We start from the raw sequence: 6,014 nt of genomic DNA, 5'->3' as shown, positions 1-6,014 counted from the left end.
ATTGCCGTACTTCCAGGGTAAATGAAACATATGCGTGGAGCAGGCAGCGCTTGTCGAGGCAGAGTAACCTCTGTTCATCTTCCCACAAGCACATCACCCGGAGAAATCATTCTAAGTGCAATATTGTGGCCTTTATAAACACCGTCCATCTCCAGCCACCCAAGCAGATTGTGGAGGGATGGATTGTTTCGGGACTTTATAAAAATAAGACGATGTCTAACTAGTTAATATAACTCTTTCATAACCGCAGGCTTGCACTGAGAATTATCAGGGAGGTGGCTGCTGTAACATACAGCAAACACTGGGGCAAATTTACTAAGGGTTGTGCGACAGTTTTCTGTCAGACTTTGCACGGTCTATCTAGTACAAACTGCTTGCACAGGTATTTAAGAAGGGTCCGCTCCGCGACCCTTTTGTGGTGCAGCTGCACTAGGCCTTATGCAACACCGGAAGTACTGGCACAATGAGGAATCAGTGATGCGGAGAAGTGTAAGCGCACCTCCTACAAAACATCTTTGGAGGAATATATTATAACTTAATACAACATAAAGGAGATTTAATCAACAATGGAAATAAGGTCTGGGCCATAGATCTAGTCAGAGTATATCTATCTAGTCAGAGGTATGATGGGCCTACCGGAGATTGTGATCTTGAGGGGTGACCCTCCTTCCATCAAATCCCTGTGTCAGATGTTCCTTCAATATGATCTAATGATCCCTAATACAGTATTTGTAAATCCCCCTTATTAAAAGTCCATATTATCAAGTGATTGCTCCAAATGGGCTTGTCATCTGATGGATAAAGTTGTAGAGCACTTTGCCAGCACTTTGGGGCAGATTTACTTATCCGTCCCTTCGCAATCCTGCAGTGCGTTGTCCGACATGGATTCAAGTCCGGCGTGATTCACTAAGATCGTGCGTCCAATTTCCTGCATGTGTCGCTGCTGTGCCGAGGTCCACCGGAGTTCACCTGCTTCTTCCTGATGCATGTGAGTGCTTGATCTTGAGACACACTTCCTTTTTTAAATTCTGTGGTTTGTCTGAATCTATCGGCTTGTCCGACGGCCACGCCCCCCGTTTTCTGTTGCATGAAAGCCGGCACCGATGCGCCAAAATCTGATCGCGTGCGCCAAAATCCCAGTGCAATCCAACGCAAAATGGAAATATTCGGTAAACCTGATGAAAGTGTGGCGTTCGGACCCTTAGTAAATGAGCCCCTTTGTGTTTGTTGGTAGACAATTGTATTCCTCATATTATAAGAATTTAGTGATTACGCTGCTTGTGTTTGCAGCAATACAGTGACGGTTGTCCCACATTTTCTAACCCTGCAGCTTTTATACAACTGTTGGTAGTGAATTAGACTAAGCTTTTATTAGAAAACATCCTTTTAGTCTCTTTTTTTCAGCCATATTTTAATCATTATTTTGAGAAAGTCTTTTAATGTCATTGACCAGACCTTGCATTTAAAATGGCTATAACATTCAATAAATTAGTACAATGACATCTTGTAATTAGAATTTAGTGTTTTTTTAGGAATTTTATTTTGAACTTTATTAAATACCAAATGTGTTCTGCCGCTCATTTATATAATTACATCCTGTGAACTGGAAGCTAACCCCGGCACTAACTATATACGGAGCCTGACAACTCAGAGAAAAGAGGATTACAGTATTTCGGTGTACCTGTTAGTTAGAGTTAGATTATATTTGGGGAATGAGTGGCTGTTTTCACACTTTTTTAAATTATTATCTCATGCATACAGCTGTATTGTGCTTCATTTTTATTAGGAGCCTTAATGGGGTAAATGATCTTGGCTTCATATGGAGACATACAAATAATCATAGCATATTCTATGGAGGGACAATAAGTATCAAGGCTGAAGAACTTTGTGTGTGTGTATATATGCTGTTATATATGCAGTTTTCATAGGTGATAGCGACACAGATAGATGTAATGAGCTATATTGAAGCATTTTGGTTGTTCCCATGGAATTTGCCCAGATTCATAGAAAAATGAAAAGGAAAAGAAAAAAAAGAGTACAGAAGAGTCAGGTGGTGTCTGTCTGTCTTTAATCGCTCCAAGAAACTCTTATTTTTGTCATCGAACAACAGGTATCTCGGTTGTAAGCGGACAGCCCAGGTGCTCCTCAGAGCTGCGGGAGATGTTTGGTTGAAGGACCTGAGTGGAAAAGGTCCCTAGACCTCTGAACTCCAAAAATGTACACCCCAGGAAACTATCATTTCAGTGAAATTGAGTTTCCACAATTCAGTGTTGTGTGGAATTGTCCTTTATTGCACAGAAGGGAAATGTATTACTTGGTGTTTGCAGGAAAGCGGGATTACTGAGTACACTTGTGACTGCTGAGATATTGCATGCCATCATTTGCATAGCTATTTCCCTTACATTACCTTCAAATACAGTCGACAGCCTCCCTGTCAGAAATAATTTAGTGCATTCTGCTATAAGCCTTTGGACTGTTGTGGAACATGTGACCTGCATTTGGAAATATTTTGATTTATTCTCCATAAATATATTAGCATGGGTCATATTACCTTAAATAGTCTATCAATATATAATGAGGGCAGTAACAACTGAGTAATATATACCGGGGCAATCCCACTTCTCGGTTTATTCTGCCACATATCAAGTCATGTATAAAGCCTGACAAATATACAAAGCCCTTGGTATCTATTACAATTATGCATTTGGACTAGTGAAAATTTGCTCTTTCAGCGTACATGATAAATAAAGCCCTGGGAGAGATGGAGGGCTTTCACGAACACTTTTGAGTAAAAAAAAAAAAAGGGAAAGTATAAATGAAGATTGCATCAATCAAATGAAGCTTGAGACAAGTGATGAGTTGACCTAAACCAATGTTTGAGTCCATGAGGAGCATTGCAGGTTCATGTTCCCAATCCGAAACCCAAATATCAGTCAGACGTTTGGTTTCGACACCCCACAGCACCCCATCACCAGGACAATATCATCCTAGAGCAACTATTCTCTGCAAAGTGGCAGCACACGGTAGCGGTTCCGGTTCATGTTCAGCACTCAAAACCAAACACAATTTTGAGTTTTGGCTTGGGCCAAATACAGCCGAACCAGAACTCTTGCTCATCCCTACCTGGAGCCAGATTTTGTATTTTTCTTCAAGTTACATTTTTTCTATGTTCTGTGTTACAGTTTATATTTTTTCTTCTTCTTCTAGTTATTATTGTTCTCTTTTATTCATTATTGGTGTGAGTTAAGAATAGAGATATTCATATGTGATGTGATAAGACTTCTATCAACCAAAGTGATGCGTCATTGTGGCAATAAAAAACCTCCATACAAAGGATAATTTTTCAGAAGTGTCTGAGAGCAGAACTGTTCTAGTTACCCATGGCAACCAATCAGAGCTCAGCTTTCTTTTTCCCTTAGCTGTTAATAAAATGAAAGCTGAGCTCTCACTGGTTTCCTTGGGCAACTAGAACAGTTTTACCTCAGGCACGTCTGAAAAATCTCCCCATAAAGTGAATATCTTCTCACCCTTCTTAATATCAATTCTAGTATCTATAATTTCATTAGCTCTATTAATTTTCCTGTCTAAAATAATCATAATAATCAACCAGTTCTAATTTTCTTAATGTGTACAGTAGTATTAATATCTTAGATGTCTATGAGAAATAGTATATGGATGCCATTTCCATCTCTGTCGATGCCATCTATCTCCAGAATGAGGGTACACTGACCTTGTCCCACCTTGTGGGATCTCAACAGACAGCAGATGGAGAAGTATGTTATTCTATTCTGTTCACTTCTATCCAAGTCACCCAAAGATATGAATATAACATAAATATCTAAGATATGAATATTCATTTTATTTATTACAGCAATCTCTATAACCTGAAAAAACATGTAGCAAACTAATTATTTTAATTTTTTTTATTTTTAAGACCTAAAGAAAAAGCCTCATAAAGATTCATTGCTGTGGGTCCAGTTCCCTATTCCCAGCCAATCATCATATTCACATCTACGTCAGTAAGGTTGGGTGGTGTGTAGAGGACATTCCCAGGTGTTCACAAAGGGTAGCCACCAATAGCTAACGTCTTGGGTAGTATTGTCAAAACCAGGTACAATAGCTAACAAAATTACAAAGAACTTCTTAAATGAACAGGAAAGTTTACATATAAGTTCCATGAAGGGGAGATGCGGAGCAGTGGGTCACAGCAGCTAGGTCTCCACCCATGAGCCTAGGTATAGCTGGAAATTGCATAGGGGAAAATGTTAGTAAATTAAGATCACATGACAGAATTAACAATATTATTCCTCATGTACACACACTGTACTACTGTTGAAATATTTAGTACACACATCATGTATTCTCATATGGAGTAGTTGGTTGGATTGCATATACAATGCTTGTTTGATGGTGGTCGGATTGCATGAACACTGCCTGTATGATGGTGGTTGGATTGTATAGACAATGCTTGTATTATGGTGGTCAGATTGCAAAGTCAATGCTTGTACTATCCTGGCCGGATTTCATGGACAATGCTTATATGATGTTGATCTGATTTTGTGGACAATGCCTGTTCGATGGTGGTCAGATTGCTTAGACAATGCTTGTACAATGGTGGTCAGATTGCTTAGACAATGCTTGTACAATGGTGGTCGGATTGTATGCACAATGCTTTTACAGTGGTTGTCACGTTGTCTGCACAATGCTTAAATGATGGTTGGCAAATTTCCTCTACATTGCTTGTACAATTGTGGTCGGATTGCCTGCCCAATGCTTTAACAGTGGTTGTCAGATTGCCTGCCCAATGCTTTAACAGTGGTTGTCAGATTGTCTACACAATGCTTGTATGATGGTTGGCAGATTTCCTCCACAATGATTGTACGATAGTGGTCGGATTGCCTGCACAATGCTTATAGTATGGTTGTTGGATTGTTGTCACAATGTTTGTAGGGTGGTTGTTGGATTGCCTGCACAATGCTTGTCTGTTGGTTGTCAGATTGCCTGCACAATGCTTGCACGATGGTTGGCAGATTGCCTCCACGATGCTTGTATAATGGTTGTCGGATTGCCTGCCCAATGCTTGTATGATGACTGGCAGATTGCCTACTCAATGCTTGTACGATGGTGGTAAGATTGACTGCAAATGCTTACTTCTTCATAAACTTTATGTATTTTATTATGCATCTGATATATTTTTCAATTATCAAGTAACGTAAACATTTTCCAAATAACTGCATCAACATTTTATTGATGTATATGTATCACATCTGCCATGTTAACCACTTCCGTTCTGTGCCTTAAACTGCCCTTTACACTCATGAAATAGCAGGTTTGTTTAAGCGTGGCCTTTTGTTTTCCGACATTACAACGTTCACATAAGAACAACTTATCTTTTTATATGTAAACCTTGAAGTTTACAAATGTCAGGCAGATTGATTTGAGAATCCAAGCTGTGGCCTTTAAGAATCACAACATTGCATTATAACTTGATCCACTTTCTGAAGGAATACTGCCAAGTATGCCGGCCTACCACCTGTTATTATCTTGAAATCAATACATCCTTTGTAAAATACTATACTTCCTGGCAGTCAACGCTCAAAAAAAGATGGATAATGGGGAGCTGTAATTTTGTGAAGCCATTAGGTGGTGTACCTGATAATATAATGAGTCTATGGTGATTGTTAACACTTAAATGACAGTGTTATGAAGTCTTTAATTAAGAAGGTTCATTAGTGCATTTCTTATCAGCCCGGAATAGAAGTGTCTAAGAGGTCACATGTATTATTAACTTTCCATGATTTGTTTAAGTAACAATTAGTTTTATCGTGATGAAGATTCCTTTGCCGCTTTTTGATTGAAGTTTGATGCTAATTACTATTTATACATAATGGATCGCTGACATCCAAATATTTGTGTGTTTTTTTGCTTTCTAATTGATACATTCTGGAACATGGCTTAATATATACTAATTATAATTACCTACTGTTTTACATGAACTCTGCCAAATCACCTTC

At 38.9% G+C, this 6,014-nt stretch overlaps 1 protein-coding gene across 16 annotated transcripts in view; it reads left to right on the top strand.

The window, feature by feature from the left end:
• Positions 1 to 6,014, top strand: part of TENM3 (teneurin transmembrane protein 3) — a 1,383,253-nt gene that overhangs the window by 676,168 nt on the left and 701,071 nt on the right. The gene's annotated exons all lie outside the window — the stretch shown is intronic.

Source organism: Engystomops pustulosus, chromosome 1 (assembly GCF_040894005.1).
Source record: "Engystomops pustulosus chromosome 1, aEngPut4.maternal, whole genome shotgun sequence".
In the NCBI taxonomy this organism is placed as follows: Eukaryota; Metazoa; Chordata; class Amphibia; order Anura; family Leptodactylidae; genus Engystomops; species Engystomops pustulosus.
The sequence above is the reverse complement of the archived record's forward strand: the minus strand, read 5'-3'. Positions and strand labels throughout refer to the sequence as shown.